This window comes from Acipenser ruthenus, chromosome 40 (assembly GCF_902713425.1).
Source record: "Acipenser ruthenus chromosome 40, fAciRut3.2 maternal haplotype, whole genome shotgun sequence".
Taxonomy (NCBI): domain Eukaryota; kingdom Metazoa; phylum Chordata; class Actinopteri; order Acipenseriformes; family Acipenseridae; genus Acipenser; species Acipenser ruthenus.
This window is the reverse complement of record NC_081228.1, coordinates 1,415,783-1,433,466: the sequence shown is the minus strand read 5'-3', so window position 1 is coordinate 1,433,466 and position 17,684 is coordinate 1,415,783. Positions and strand designations below refer to the sequence as shown.

At 38.0% G+C, this 17,684-nt stretch overlaps 1 protein-coding gene across 1 annotated transcript in view; it reads right to left on the bottom strand.

Annotated features, from left to right (window-relative positions):
• The window catches only part of LOC117397142 (D(2) dopamine receptor A-like), a 38,395-nt gene extending 21,390 nt beyond the window's left edge, over positions 1 to 17,005 (bottom strand). Inside the window, exon 1 of the mRNA XM_059010223.1 lies at positions 16,368 to 17,005. The gene's annotated coding sequence lies outside the window, so the exon portion shown is untranslated. The remainder of the gene's footprint in view (positions 1 to 16,367) is intronic.
• Positions 17,006 to 17,684: the final 679 nt, after the last annotated feature.

The following is a 17,684-nucleotide window of genomic DNA, read 5'->3' as shown; positions in this document are numbered from 1 at the left end:
CCCACAACATAAACTAAAAGAAATGATATACTATAAAGAAATACTGAGAAGATTGTAAAATGCATGCAGAGCAGGGGCATAGGACCTGAAGGCATGGGCTTTGAATATGGAGGTACATTAATCAATGAAGTCTAAACAAAACAGGACTGAAGGGGTGATGAACCAGCGACTAGGCGGTTGCTAGTGATGAACCTGCCTTTTAAAGCTTACAGTAATCCAGTCTTGAGGTAATATGGGCATGTGTAAGGGTGCATAGCAGTGATACTGTCACTTCATGTGTCAGTAGAAGTTTGTAGACAAGCAAAGTGTTCACCAGAGGACTGTTTATGAGTCATGTCCCTGTCTGAAGGGATACAGCCAGCATTACATGAGGCCACTAATGAGTACTTTATCGGTAGTCAATACATTAATGTCTGAAGAGAGAAAAAGGGCAAAAGTAAATAACTTTCTTTTTTAATTGTGCTGTTCAAAATCACCTTGAATCAATAGAGATCCAATGAATCTTCATAGATGCATTGTAGCCGAACCACCTCATAGAGTTCCCTCTCTTGAATGAATTAGAGGTGGTAATCACAGAGGGATGGGCATGTACAATTTGAACTCATTCATGGCAAGCGGTTCTTTTTGTTTGTCTCATAACTACATGAAAAGAAATAAAAACACACATCCTAGTGAATATTATTTATAGCACAGTGTTTCCATTAAATTTCATAATCCATTATCAAGGCTTGTTTTTTCTTTCCACCCTTCTGCAAAATTAAAGTTAATTTTCTGCCATGAAAACAAAAATGCTCTAAAATATTAAACAGAAAGAATAAAAAGATATATGATACATCCCCATGAGAAGTAACCTGCTCTACATCTTGATTATGCCAATGCTGTACTTCCATGTAATCAAGACTAGCCTCCTGCAGAGAAAGACTGCTGCCTTTTTGGTAACCCCAAACTAATCAAGTCTGGTTCAGTATGTCCGAAGGCAAGGAAAATCTCTAATTGGAATATATATCTGTTGCATACTGAGCAAATAAATTACTTCGAAAAACACAATGACGCACACGCTTTATGGTGTAAATGTCTGCTATTCGTTCGTGAGTTTGATTTTACAGCTACACTGACAACAGAATTTCTCAATCATCAAGAACATGGAAATCCTTTGGAAAGTGTGAGGACTCTAAACATTGTCAGACCACTGGGGATCCCTGTGTTTTCTGGTTTTCATTCCAACTGAGCTCTTAATTACTTAACTAAACCCTTAATTGAACTGATAATTTGTTTAATTAGACCTTTTTTTAATTGTTTTCAGCTCTTAAATAGTTGCAGAGATCAAGTTACTTACAAAATGTTACCGCTAACTTGAAATCTGCAACTGTTTAAGAGCTGAAAACAAGCACAAAGGTCTAATTAAGCAAATGATCAGTTCAATTAAGGGTCTAGTTAAATAACTGCAGACACAGGGGGTCCCCAGGACCGAGTTTGAGAAGCCCTTCTGTAGTGCAATGAGGTAAAGCAGTCCATGCTGTTCATATCTCTCCAAACTGCGGGAGCGTCTAGGTAAATACACAGTAATTGGAGACACTTTGTGTAAAGTGTTAGCCATTAACGATACTGTGCTTGCTAAATGGAAATACTTATTCTAGTGACCTGTAACCATGGTAATACTGTTTGTTTGACTGTAAATCAATACTGTTGTCAATGGGGATTTTAGTTTGTTCAAGTCAAAATGAAAAACAGTGAGGAGAATGTTCAGCACATTTTCGGCAACAGCATCTTTGAAATCCTTTGACTAAGTCAGTGGTTTGTTAAACAACGCAGAGATGTGGCGTTAACCTTGGTTACGCAGCAATAGTTACCCAGATCAATAAGCGATTTAAAAATGTTTAAGACATGCTTTAAACTGTAAGATTCATTTCAGTGACCTCATCCAATTGCCTCTCCATCAGTCAGCGTTCATGCCAACGCTGAATTGTCAACAGTGATTTAGTGCTAGTAATGCTGATAGAAATCTTACTTACTAGGGCCTGTACTTCACTATATAATCCTATTTTCAGACCCTCCTTTTTATTCCAAAGCGTTGAACAGGTGGATTAGACTGTATATGATTTACCTTTCCTTGTAAGATTAATTCAATTAAAATAACGACGTGTTTACCATCTCTGGCCTCACTAACCTGACTCACTGATCATCTTAGCACCCTTAGCATTTCAAAACATAACCTAAAAACACTTTAATACTCAATTTTCTTTTTAGGTTTGAAATAACATTAATATCTTCTGCAGCGGTAATGCAGATAATGGCTTCTGTACCAAATATGAATGCTTGTGGTTTTCTGAATGTCAGTGGAAGTCACTCTCCCTAAATAATGCACGACCCACATAGATTAGCACCACATGACTGCCCTGCACTTTATTTAACATGTGATTTATGTGCATTATTTAGTGAGACTAGGGTAGGAGTAAGACGCTTACAGGGATTCGTGAGACATGCAAACAAAAATTTTTTAAAAAAAATCAGTGGCCATGTAAGTTATTAATTAGAAAATTAAAATTAAAAAGTGATCTGACGACTTGTCGTCATTGAGACTGAACAGCCGTTAGCGTCTCAGTTTAATTAAAGAAAATCAAGTGCTTCATAATCAATCCTATAACATCAGGCATGTTGTCAGGTTAATACGGGTCAAGGGGAATGCTTTATTTATGATGTTCTCCTCACCTCCCTATGAACACAGGCTTGTCAGTAATCCAGTGCCATGTTGGGTCTATTGCCAGGGGATCCACAGCTGTTTAATCACACATTTCCGTTGGGTATACATTAAACACAGTCTGGAGTTCCCTTACTTTATTAATAAAATCAACTTCAAACATAGCACGGGTTTAGCAGAACTGCACAAGAAGCCAATACAGCAAGCCGTCTCACCTGATAACTGACTGTGGTAACTGAAGTCGCAGTTTGAAGTCTTACAGACATACTGATTTCATTTTAAGGCATGGTTAATGGTTTTTATGTTCAACTATCGAAGAATCTACTAAACTGATAGCGAGGATTTGATTTTATAATTTTTTTTTTCAGTGTAGAATTCAACATGGTTGAGGGGAACTGCAACAAGATTTAAATGAGTTTTATTATTATTATTATTATTATTATTATTATTATTATTATTATTATTATTATTATTATTATTATTAATAATAAAGCTCTAAGTAATATTCAAATATAATTTTAAAACTGCAGTCCAGTATCGCGCATGTATTTTATCAGGTGTAGTTCTCTGTCCTAAATCTATATACAGGTCTGCAGCATTGAAAGAGTTAAACATCGTAATGCAAAAACATACATGTTTGCAACTAATCAAACGTTTCCAATGCAGGAAGATTTGAATGGCTTCATCTAGCTTGAATCAGGGTTTTAATTGGTTTTAATCACTAGGACAATTGCACCATCTCTATGGAATATTTTCATTGAAAGCATGGCAACTGCTAGCAAATTTTAATGTTCCACTTCTTTTCACACACACACATTTCACCCCCAAAGATGCTTGCATAATGCAATTGAATTGTGTGTGCCAGTGTATGCTTCTCGTATTACACTCATTTACAGTCTTGCAAAAACAAGGCTGGTGGTACATGGTCCTTTTAATTTAAGATGTTTGATTCAGGTGTGGTGACTTCACATGCAACACATCTGGCATGTACATCTGGCATGTACATCACATTATGAGTACATCAAATGTGATTACTACAGTGTATGAGCCAGTGATGCAGCAATATTGTCGAATGGATGAAATAAGATCTGCCCGCCTTCTTGTATTATGCTGTAAGCGACAGCACAGGACATTTTCATTCATTTAACTTTTTTATTTTTTATCAGTCGTGTGATGAGCTTACAGGTGTTTTACATAGTCATGGATATACATGATTCACTGGAGTGTGATGATCAGGGACACACTGGTGTTCATCTATGCATTTCAATCCATTTCGTGTTGAAGCTTTTTATAATTTTCCATACTGCCATGTGCTCATATGCTAAGAAAAGTGAGTTGGGTGGAAGACACTGTATGAAGTTATGCAATAAGCCTGAATCAATTTCCATTATATTCCTAATCATTTCAAAATAAATATTACTGTAGATTAACTTAGTAAATGCCAAAATACGATTTCCCTGATGAAATGTTGGTTCAGTCTTTTCTCTCTGCAATACTCAGATGTATAGGAATTAGGTGGTTATGTCCAATGTTTTAATCTAAACATATATCGTGCACAAAAGCAATATGTACTGATCCATTAATAATCTACTGCAAGAACATATCTTATGCAGTCGACCTTGCATGTTTTAATGACAGTACATCTCTTGTAAACAGATTAGCTATCTGTGTTGCTGAACATGGAAAAAATTGTTGTTATGACACAATGATGAGCAATCCCTTAAGAATATCTTGAAAAGGAGAACGGCTGTGAGGAAATACATGCAAGGAACTGCTCCTGAGTGATAAGCTGTACATTTCCAAATCTGCTTGTATGCATTGCTAGATCTTTTATGATCATAGCCTTATTTAACTTCAGTGTTTCAGCCAGCAGTCAATGTAGTCTTAGTCTTAAAGGAAATGTTTTAAACAGCGGACTCTCCTGATAAATAGGTTGAAAAACACTCCAGTCACAGCTAGTGCTCTTGTGTAACTCACACATACGCTTGCATATTCATAAGCTGGCTGTCTTTTGTTTTTAAGCCTTCAAACTAAACATGCATTATTCCACTGGGTCAAGGGAGCGTAGAACTATCGAGTCCAGACTAGCATGGTCTATTTATTATTCCTGCAGAATTCTCAGAAAACATTTGTGGCTGTTTTCACAGGTCCTGACAGAAGTTGGGTTTCACAGACGGATATTAGCACTACCTCACGTTATTGTTGGTAAGGTAGCGTGAAGTCTGTGAAGCCAGCACATATAGCTGACATCTTTTTGGTGCGTTAGTGCTCTGTAACGTCAGTGAAAAAGGTTGAGTTTTCTTCTTCAATTACATATACAGCAAAAGCTCCTTTGCACTTCTGTAAAAAAAAAAGGGAACGCTGAGAGTCGAGTTACTAAACAGCCGCCCACAGATTTCAACAAAAGGTCTGTTCGATGTGTCTCATACGTCTCCAGGAGGTATTCAATCACTGAGATACCATCAACAAATAGAATATGTTTCTCTTAATATTCACTGGACTTTAACAGGTACTTTACTGTTGTTGTGCTTAATGGCATGTGCCAGTATTAATGAACAGGCAACTTAGCATAATGGTAATATATATATATATATATAATTTATTTTAACATTGTTTACAGTGGATTAATTAACCTTCAGGTTGGGTTCAGCCATTTTTTATTAAAATTAATATAATTTATGGAAGTTTATAGCAAAGCGTTCCTTTGGTTCAAACAGTCTGGCATGATTTGTTAACTGTCTTCATATGTATGTATGTATATTTCTATTCACATTATAAATGTCATATTATCAATCCAAGTTGCCTCCCATCGTATGCACAGACTCGATCCTGTATGTGTGAGGAGAGACAAAGAGATATAAACAGGCTGTGATGACTCTCAAAAATGAGCTGAATTTGTCTTCACTCAAAACACTATGAATAACAGAGGATTGGAACAGAATATCCACCATTTATAATCCTCTCTCAGCATTTGGTACCATCACATCTGTATATTCTTATCGCCCGTGTGGGTTCAGTCCTTTCCTGTTGGTCTCAGTCCTGTAGCTCTATTTTACTGCAGTGTACATTCGTCTCAATAAACCTCCACAGTGCCATGATCAGTCAACATTACACACTTGGCCAGCAGGGCAACACTCTACTTAAGGCCTTTTCGGCATCTCACCTTCGGGCACTAGTACCGATATCCTCAAGCTCCCTTATACTGAAAAGGTCGGGACCCTGGGGCTTGTGTGAGGTCACAACGTGTGCCTTATCCCTGACAAGTGCTGGATTGGGAAATCATACAGTTACCAGAGCATTTACAAGCTAGTACAAGGCTCGCTGCCTCCATAGTGTTGGATTTAACCTGCCCACTCCCAGCACTGTCTGTTCTTATTTATGTGTTAACACGTCATGCAAAAGGTTATGTCAAATGGAGATGTTCTTGTCGTTGCCTCCGAGGATCCACACAAAGTGCATGTCTTGGGAACCTGCACACTTATAGACTTGTCGCACTGACTGACTCCATCACACAGGGTTCAGTGGCCTGCTCGGGGAATCCAATGGTTAAACGCTCAGCATCATTAGGACATGTATGGACTCTATTGCCACAAACTGGAGTTTATCTGAGAGATTACACTTCATATTAGACTGTGAAAGAGATGCATCCGTTGACACCAGGCTGCATGGGAGGTGATAGTTATTCCTTTTAAGCAATAAGCCACGACAGGGCGTGCACTGTTGTCAAGTAATGCAGATCTTGTGCCTTAAACTATCTGGGAAATGCATCACTTGACAGTGTGCACCCTTTGTAATTATAAAATGGTTCAATGTTAGTTTTGTTAGGTTTTTTTCATCTTACAGTTTCAATTTATTAGACCCCCTTTTTTATTTAAATCAACTCAATACATAACTAACTTTCAAGTTTTCTATACGTGGTTTAATGCAGGCTGGCTGACGGCATTTGTGACTAAAATCCAGAGCTTCACTATGACCGGCTAGATTATAAAGACAAGACCAAGGAAATAGATAGCCATATTCATCTGATGTGTTATTCATCAATACTGCAATGGCCTGTAACCCTTAAAGTCAATTTTGACAACACGTTCCCCAGTAAAATACCATTTTTTCCTATACAAATTACTTGATAACTGTAAAAGATAAGTAGTGTTTTTCAGCTCATTTCACTATGTATTTATATACTGTGTATACTTCAATCAATTGTTTCTCATCACATCCTGTTCAAACAACCCATCCTTGACTTGTCACTTGTTTGCGGTTGATGGAATATAAGTGTTAGATTTACCCAGAGTTCATGAACGGAGCAGAAAGTTCATCCTAAAAGGAGCTGCTTTTACAGCTCAGTAGCTTCAGGCTCTGTACAGTATGTGCCCTTTGAAATTAGAACATTTAAAACAGCTGTTCCAAACTGCAAAATAATTACATTCATTCTCATCAATACCATGATCATTGGCATAATGCCAATGGCACTAAACCAGAGAATTTCAGTTTACCTTCCATATTGATTCAGTTCGCTGCTTGAATTGAACTGAAAGCCTCATTAAAGAAATGACACGTGAAAGATTGACATGGATGCTACTTGAATATGTAACAGATGTACTGTACAGCTGGGGATTACCTTTACTCTCCAGAAGGAACTGCATTATCATTAACAGCGCAAGGGATTTAGAAGCCTGACACCTATTTAAATGACAGAAATCCAGAGGGCTGGATACGTCATGCTCATTCCACATGAGAAAGCCATACCTCTCCTGCAATATATTCTCCCAATATTGTGTACCCAGGTAGCGTAATCCCCAATACATATTCCACACCACAAACACACAGTTATCAGGATGGGCTAAATCTCTGGTGAAAGCACCTCAGGCAATCTCTGCCACTTAGTGTCTCATAACAGTGTCACTATATTTTTCGGATCTGCTGGAGCTTTCAGATGTGGCACATCAATATACATTTACATACAGTGTGTGTACGATTCGTTGGTAGAATGGTACCACGGTGGACATATCAAAGGACTCACAAGGGTGTACTGGAATACACTGGTGTTTCCCTGCAGTGCAATGCTCCCATATCATTACCAGGCAGTGCATTGCTGTATCAGGACCACCGTGCCATTATTGGTCCATACCCATTGTCTGGTAATCTGCAAGGGCTTCTTCTGGGTAATACACTGATATTATAATTGTATCCCAACAAGGTGTGTGTATATATATATATATATATATACACACACACTGTATATTGTAAAGGCCAATGTTTAGTATCTCACCCTGTCATTGCCTTTGCAATCAATTCACTGTTCTTTTTCTATTCTGTGTGAGACGTCACTGTGAGATGCCCTGAAGCAGATTAGGCTTTTTTCTACCAGCATGGCCAACACAGGATGAATCTGTCACTGTCGAAACCCACTTATTTATTTAAATTGAAACTGCAAACATATACCTGCTATCCAGGGAAAGCAGCAGGGCAGTATCAACCATACAACAATAACGGCACTCGCTAAACTATATGAAACACACAAAACTTTCTCTAACATCTTGAAACACAGTGTTGATTAACTCTGAATCATGCATAAATCACGGGAATAATGCAGATCTGTCCTAAAGGTAATCTGCAGTGGAAATAAGTGGCAACCCAGCTTTATGATTGTTCTCAGAATGAACCGCACAGTTACTGCACAGATGAAAATGTAATAACTGCACTCCTATAACTACGACAAACTACTTCTATATGCAAACATGTAAGTGTGACAGACAGACAGACAGACACCTCCATATAGACCCACAATCTGAAAATCTACAGCATATCCCCTTCCCAGGGGAGCTTCTACCCAGAGGGGGGTGACAATGTACCAGACTGAGTACACAACAATGGAACACAATGGTACCCCAAATACCACAGATACTTCTCTTGTTATACAGCACTGCCTCATCGCACTGCTCCGATACACAGGAGAGTCTGGCTGCTTGACTATGGAACTTACTGGTACAAAACCCCACTGGAAAAGCCCAGGCACGAACCCTGTCTCACCAAGGTATCTTCAAGCACTGAATAAGAGTGAAGGAGAGCCACCCCAATGCTAAGCAGTGGGAATCATTTTCCAATTCTACAGCAGAGGCTAGACTGATGATGCTATACTTAAGATATCATAAGAGACCACAAATACAGGGAGGGAACATTGTGAATTTATAAAGCAGAGCCCAGAAAGCATTTGATCATAAGCAGAAATTGTTTGCTGTTGTTTATCAGCTCAAAAGGGCACACACACACACACACACACACACACACACACACACACACACATATATATATATATATATATAGTAATTGGCAGTCACTTCCCCGAGGGGGAGCAAAGAGCGTTTCTACTGTTGGGCTGGGGATTTCAATTAAAGATTGAATTCATCATCCGCCTCACAGTTTTTTTTTTGTTTTTGTTTTTTTTTTGCAGCTTCAATTATAAAAAGATTACACCAAGGTTTATAAAAATCTCTAGGAACGTTATTTGCTCTATGCAGTAAATATCCATATAAATGTTCTTATATATTCAGATAGAAGCTCCTGAGTACCCTTGTCCCTATTTAATAATTATACTAATACTAATAATAATCAATAAGCTGTACGCAGTAAGGCTGTAAATCCGTCAAGGGTTTATGGTGACTGATAAATCCAGAGAGCAGGAGCTCAAGTGATGCATCAATCTCACCAAATTCCAGAGACCTAGTCCAATGACATCACTAAGTTGGGGGCCCTGCACCGATGTATTGACAGTGGATAAGACAGCAATAAAGCAAAAATAAAAAAGCTCCTTTCCTGAGTTTTTCCCTTGATCAGCTCAAGGTTGGCTCGGATTTGCAATAAAGCCGTGCATTTTCACCCATGCCACCGACTTCTGCATCAGTGTTAAAGGAGTACTAACCAATGCATCATTTTTTTAAATGAAATCCAATAGCATCCTGCTAAATTAGATACTGAGTTTTGTTTCCAGGCATGGGAGTATTTCAGGAGGTTTGATTTTGAACCCCACAACAGCTAAGAAGGAAACTTTTGAACATTTTTTTTTTCTTAATCAAATTGAATAAAACAAAGGTTTAGAAATACCAAAAAAAACAAAAAAAAAAACATGTAGGCTCCAGTTTTATTACAGGTCCAACACAATGCTGCTAGTGTTTTTTTTGTTTTTCTTTAAATAAATTTAAATTGTGCACTTAGTCATTTTAATAATAGAAATTAGAAATTAGAAAGACTAATTGCAGTGTTTGAAATGACAAGAAAAAGGGTTTTGTACTCCTTGACATATTAAAAAGAACAATGCAACGCCAATGCAATAAATGTCAGGATCCAAATCACACACATTTGCCAGTTGTTACTTTCATTCTAGTAAAGTGTTAAAATGTCAAAAGCTAAACACAAAAACCCCAGCCCTTTTAATGTAACAGCGAACACAACACATATGACATGCAATGAAATGGCAAGCTAGCCCTGTGGTAATCTCTTTTAACACTTGAGCGCCTTCTGAACAAAGACAAGAGAATGACCTGCTTGAAGTCTCGTGGTGCATGGAGCAGCGTGCAGTGACACGAATTCCACTGGGGTTTCTGTAATCAAACATACACAGCAAGTTTCCTTGGACGGCGCTGGAACCTTGATCTCTTTGTACGGCTATGGCAGACATGAAGACACTCAAGGAGATGGTAAATGCCAAGTCAAACCCAAGCACCAGGCCCCTTTAGCTAGAAAGACGGAAGCGTTCTGCTGGCAAAATCTCACGGGCATGGCGGGAGATTTCATGGCGAATCATATTCTCTTGCGATGCCTATTACAGGACTGTGGACTGAAATTGTGAAGAAACATGTTGTGGTGATAGGCTTTTCTGGGATGTAAATAGCCTGTGAAGCACCCACAGTCACGTTCAATTGTATTCTAAAATGCAATTCCACAGGGAGAGTTTACAACGGCCATCCTTCTCAACAAATGATGCTTGTAGGTTATCTGTTGGAAAGTACAATGTTGTCTCGCAATCAACCGTTGGCCTTTAAGAGAAGCAGCCCTGTGGTTTCTATGGCAATAGTAATTTAAAATATCACAGAGACTAACCAGACATAGGCTAGCAATTGTCATGAAAGATCTTTCAAGTTACAGCAGCATATGGCAGACCAGATTGGACTTATTCTGTAATGAATCAAAACACAGTCGCGTAATTATCTGCACTTAGTCACAGCATGAAAACAAAACATTAATGGCACTTTTATATTTCAAAATTCGATTAAACACACAACTTAATGAAGTTTGCTGTAGCTTGTACACTGCACAAGATAACCGACTCATCCTTAAGCAAAGACTACAATCCCCAAAACATGTCAAATGACTAACGTTACATCAGGAGCAGTCTAAAAAGTGTAAGCTCTGTGGGGAATTTTGCAGGAAGCAGCACATCCCTCTGGAAAAACCATACACTCTGAAGACACGTTACACACTGAAGCACTGACAGCCCCAGTTCAAGTTAACTATGGTACATCATGTTAAATCATAGTAAAAGAAAAGCACATGAATAAAAAAAGAGCAGGCTAGCATTGTAAACTACATATATGCACGGAAAAGCATTGTGATAATATATAGCATGATCATGTTAAACTGTGCTATTAATTATTATGGTAAAATAACATTGCTGTTTCTTTATTATTATTATTATTATTATTATTATTAGTAGTAGTAGTAGTAGTAGTAGTAGTAGTAGTAGTAGTAGTAGTAATATTATTATTATTATTATTATTATTAGTATTATTAGTAGTAGTAGTAGTAGTAGTAGTAGTAGTAGTAGTAGTAGTAGTAGTAGTAGTAGTAGTATTAGGCTGGCATTACCCATACTCCAGATCTGATTTACATGTATTCAGTAGACCGTGTTTGGTTTCATTGCCATCAGGGAAACTGAAGCATCTGCTTTTAGGAAAATACTGTGAATGTAACAGGCCTCCAATGGGCTCATTAGATTCATAAGGTCCAATTGCTTCGAGCTGAAGCTGTATCCTAACAACAGGAAAGGTCTCTTGTGATCCCTGCTTGTTACTCACTGTCCTTCCTGCAGCACAAAGCTTCAGACACAATGATTTGGTTTTGCAGGGCTCCTTTTTGTGTTCCTTCCTCGTATAATGGTGTCTGGGTGCTGTGCTAAACTGACATTTAGAGAGTCAGAATGTTGTTTTTGATGCCTTTTCAAACATTTATCTCCCAAGTCTTCAGCAGGCTGTAATTCAAATATATTTTTGCTTGGCGGTCCAGCCCCAGTTTTACAGGGAAACGAGAACTGATGGCTTGTTTAAGAACATTGCATGTTAAATGTTGATTGAGTTGGATGCTGTGAAAGACTGTTAAAGCAATTGTCGGGTGTTGCTTGTGTCTATTATAATTAAGGCTGAGCGAAGTTTCTTTTTAGTACTTCTACATGCTAGAAGATCACAGTGCCAGGCTTGCTGAAAAGCTTTGGAGATATTTCAACTGCAGTATAGAGATATGCTTTATACAGATGCTCCCATTATTACGCACCATAATGCAACTGTCATTTTCATATGAGATGCAGCCAATCATGAAAAATATTCTTTTGCTTGCTTGCATATTGTCTCAGAGTAACTGTGATTCAGATCTGCCCTACTGTTTTTGATGACAAAACATGGCCAAGGTTATCGCTCGTGTGGAGCTTACAGCAAGCCTGTGCTGTTACCGTTGGGTTTTTCTTTCACTAGACTGGACTGCGATGTGTTTTCCTGACTGCGGCTCTGGTCATATTCAAAGACTTTTTCAATCAGAATTTGTACCGGATAGTAGGCCACTCCATGATGTCTGTTGTTTCATATCAGTATAACCAAGTCCCAGAACCTCGGGTCATATTAAACTGATCTAAATGGTGACTGACCGAAATACAACCACTGTTTAGATCATTAAAACAGGGCCCTTTATGTACCAAGGTTTAACATGTAAAAATGCATCAGAGTCTCTTAGTGCAATGCTGTCTGTAAACGTTTGTGTGTGTGTGTAAAGCCAGGGGGGGTCCTATTTTAATGATCTAAATGGTGTCAGGTTTTATATCTGCCACCATTTAGATCAATTGAACAGAGCCCCTCTTCTCCATTTGTGCTTGTGCAAAGAAACAGCTGAAAACACACAAGGACCGGAATTAGCAGACAGAAGAAGAAGAAGAAGAAGAAGAAGAAGAAGAAGAAGAAGAAGAAGAAGAAGAAGAAGAAGAAGAAGAAGAAGAAGAAGAAGATTCTTACCCTGACCTGCATAAAGACACTCATATAAATCACCACATAAACCACTTGGCAGATAGCATTTGCCATAATATATAAACCCTTTCAGTAATTTTAAATACCATCCTTCAGATCTACCAGAGGTTGCACCATCCACAATGGCGTCACTTGGATTCATATGAGCTACTTAATAATCAGACACAGACATGCTGGTTTACATTCTCTGGTTAGGAAATCAATCAGAGACTTCATTTAACCAGGAAAAGGGATTCTTGCTTTCAGTGGTAACATGAGGAACAGGGGAGAGGGAGGGGAAGGGGAGGATTGTATCCTTCAACTGTGATAAATAGAAGTGTTTTTGTCACTGGCAGCAAGTGGAAGCATTATTCTGGGATTAGCCAGGACACCAGTATAAAGAGCGGCACCTCTTATAGCAGAGTTTCCAAAAACCATACTGGAAATTGAGGAAACAGAGCTCCATTCCCAGCATCCCAGCAGCACAGGATTTCTTTGAAGATCCCTTCAATGAAGTAACCCACTTCAATCTAGTCCTGCTTCATATTGCTTCACCGTCACTATAAAGGACGGTCCATTCATGCTCCTGTTTTCCAAAGGTCATTTCTGCAATACAGTACAGCACCTGTAACTGAGAATGATTTACCTGAGTGTGGGCTACATATCAAATACATGCAATGCATAAATAATGCAGGCACCCATGCATTTAGTGTAGCTGTAGTTGTTCACTCTGAAGTAATGTGAAATGGATGTTAAGAGAATGTGCTTCTTTTTTTTGTTGGCTTTACTGCTGTGTGAAAGACTGCTTTACAGATGAATGCACACAACCTTAAAACTGCAAAGCATCATTCACTATATGTTATGGCTTTAAATAGTTTTAGACAGTGATGTATGCTCTGATTTGGAAAAAGGGGGCATTGCAAGGTCAGAGTTGATGTAAAGAAAGAATGGAAAGATTAATGCAATATTTTTCATCACTACATTTTTAAACTGGTCATATGGGGGAGGGGCTATAATTATTTAACAAGCAGTATTTCACTGTATTGAATGCATTTAGATGATAATATTTAAACACTGGTGTGATAAATTGTGGGCAGCAAAAATACATTATGAATATTCAGTCATATATTGGGTTGAGCTGAATAAAAGACTTATCAATCATGCAGAAGTGCAGAGCCTAATAATATATAAAAAAGATATCACTAAATGCAAGAGAGGCACCCCGACCCTCTGTTAAAATGCGCAAGATAAGATCATGGCTGTCCTTGTTTTGTTGCCTGTATGTGAAAGGGAATAAGCTTAATTTCCCAGCTGTACTCGGGCTCTACGTACCCTCATTTGACTTTGATTAAAGGCGCACGATCCCATATGGTTTTAAATACAGTTTCAAGGAAAGGAAGCTTATGGGTGCATGTTCCATTACTGAAAGTGTGCATTTCATACAAACTTTATGTAAACCAAATGCACATAAAAACAACTGGCTTCATCAAACAATTGCTGTTTTTCAATTACTGTATTTGAAAAACAATGATCTAGTTTGAACACATACATATGTAGTCACTAGGCTTAACTAAAGTCTAACATTTGGGTCAAACCATTGGATTTAAAATGGCTTGTATCTGATAAGATTAGATAGATAAATAACAAAACTGCACAGAATGCATTATCACACCTAACTTGCCACTAGCCATACCGTATAAGATTGATGCAACCATATTTCGCCTTAAAGTCATTTTAAATCTTAATTACGCGATAGACGTGCTTAGGGGCACAAGCTATCTGTAAATAAAAAACACTATCTCATCTCTGGGGCCATAACGCGAGGCTTCTAAGAATCACGGTGATATGAAGTCTAGCTCTAAATGCCATAGAGAAGTGCTGTTTATATAGAATGCGCAGTATATAAAGTGGATTCTATGACTGTGAACCAGCTCCTTGGGAGGACAGAGGTTTGGGATTGAGAATGATGCAGGGACAGGCATTCAAAGATTTTTCTACCTGCTTGGTAAGAAGCTATTAACCGCTGGTTGGTTAATCGCTCGAATTAAACTTGCACGCACCGGGGCTGTCACCGAGTCCAAAGTGGTTAAATCCCATTGCACAAACTCAATCTCTTATAATACTTACCGGTACGTGAAAGTCTTTCATGTAAAAAGGAAAAAAATATATATTGATGAATTGTCTATTGTCTGATATAAATAATGCAACAAAAGCACATTATAGGTGGTACTGAATTAAATGGCATATAATAAGCTAGCGTCTATAATGCAGCCAAGTCTAATTACTGCAAGCAGAACATATAAGGCAGGGAAGGCGATGGGATGAAAATGTATTAGTGGGTACATTCACAATAGCAAGGACAAAGTGGAGAAAAATAAACTCGTCAGTTTCAATACAGGTTCTTAGAAAAGTTTTGATCCCAGTTGGAAAGCAATTGCAAAACCTAAAAACCAATCGCGATCTTACTTTGAGTTGATAAGAGCAACCTAGCTGACACCGATTCTAACTGTATATTTAACATACGTGGGCGTTGTCATCTACCTAAAGAGTACAAGTTGTTTTTTTTGTTTGTTTTAATGTCTCTCCCTTATAACACTTTGTTGTTTTCTATACAGCGATGCAAGTAATAGTAATACTAATAGTAGTAGTAGGTCATCTTCAAAACTATACATATTGCAAACATTCAGTCAAGTGTATTTAGTGCATTCAATATAATGCAGACAAAGAGAAAAACACAGCATGTTGTTTAATTACCCAAAATATACAAATACTGATATGTAAACTGTAATTTATCCAAATGAATGATTCCATCTGGTGTATGTGATTACGTTGACTGCCCCGTTTCCAGACGGAGATGCATGATGCAACATGTGCTGTTTGACTACGTGCAAGACGGTATTTAACGATGTTGTTTCGGCACTTCGTACTATTGAATGCATACTCTTGATAAGAGAGAAGACATTATGTCAAGCGTTTCTTAATGTGTATTAAAAAGAAAACATATGGCATAAATCATTCACAAATAACGTGAGCAGATACACTCACATAAGGTCCATTAAATAAAAAAAAGTATTTGATCACAAAATATTAACAGACGATAAACTGTAAAAACAAATAACTTATAATGCCTTTTAAGAACACACAGCGTGTGTTATATCTAACTCCACTAATGCTCAATGACATCCTTTAATACAAACTGAAGTCTTGCTTTGCTCTTATTTTTAACACGCATTTGTGGTGCGCAGTGAAACACACACCAGTTTCAAGAACAAATGTAGACAGCAGTATAGGACGCGACTGATCACATTCAATAATGCATAGTGCATAGTGCAGCATAGTGCAGTTTTGCAAAAGACAAACCTTCTGTATCGTTATTTTTATTATTTTCAAAAGTTGCAGTGTCTTACCTTCAGGCCATAAGATTTCCACAAGCAAAAAGAGTCCCCCCTGTCCAAGTTTTCTTTCTTCCAGTTAATCCACAGCTATCCAGAATAACATTTCTTCATGTCGCCTCTTAAGCGTATCCCATTGTCTTTATTTAAATGAGTTCTAGAATGCCATCGTAAAAACACGGCTTCCTTAATGATCGTATGAAGACTAAACTTAATGTTTTTGTTTGTGTTTTTTTTTTCTCCCGTAATTGTAGCAAACAGCGGAACTGCCTACAAGCAATGGGACAAACACGATGTTAGTCCAAGTACGGTGGCAGCATTTTATTTTGCAATATCATTCACCAAACATCAAAGACTATGCAGAATGCTCTTTCCCGCTGCACCTGAACTATAACTTTTTATTATTTTATTATTTTACTTTGCTCTTTTTAATATGGAGTCTCTCTTTTAATATCCACGGTATGTAGCAGGGTCAGTCTTTCTGTCCGACACTGTTGCTAGTTTCAGTTTTTAAAACTTTAGTTAGCGGGGAACAACTGAAATCAGACCTGTGCACTGGAGTATTTGAGTCTAACGACTGGCCTTTTTCAAGTTTGAAGTCTGAGCAACATTAGATTACCTCGCTGCACTAATGCACGATCCCCCGTTCTCAGCAGTTTCAGCACCGAGTGAGGGACAGCGACTGTGGCTCCAGCACAAACTGCAGGTGGAAGAAAGAGGCGGGGTTACCGCATCAACATCAACTAGGGCATATATTGCTGTCGCTTCTGAGCGCCTGCTACACATTCGGGTGCTCTTACACCCAGAGAAGTCAGTTTTGGGGTTTGGTATTTATGACAGTGGCTTTGCTTCTCTATTTATAAAAACACATAACTGACGTGTTTAATTCCGTAAAATACTGCAATCCTAGAGATGGCGACATAGGGCTAAAATGGGTTCATGGCATTTATTTGTGATAATCAAAATGTAGATTTCAGTCGTGATCTTTGAAATTACTTTTTGATAGTCTGGTAATTGCTGATTTTATATATCAATGATCTAAATAATAGCTTTTTACACTGCAAAAACTAAGAATCATCACAATACTACCAGTAATAATAAAGAAAACAAAAATTAAATAACACCTGTGTTACCCGTGTAAAAAATGAAAAAAAAATATGAACATTGAATATTGATGGCGCCTTCAAGCATACATTCAGTTATACAAACACAACGGCACGTTGTACTGAAAGGAATCGTTTATATCAGAAACATGCTCGAATTCTCTTCGTGCATTTGCATGGTAGTTACATTGTACATGCATGTGCACTTACACATAACTGCAATGTGATT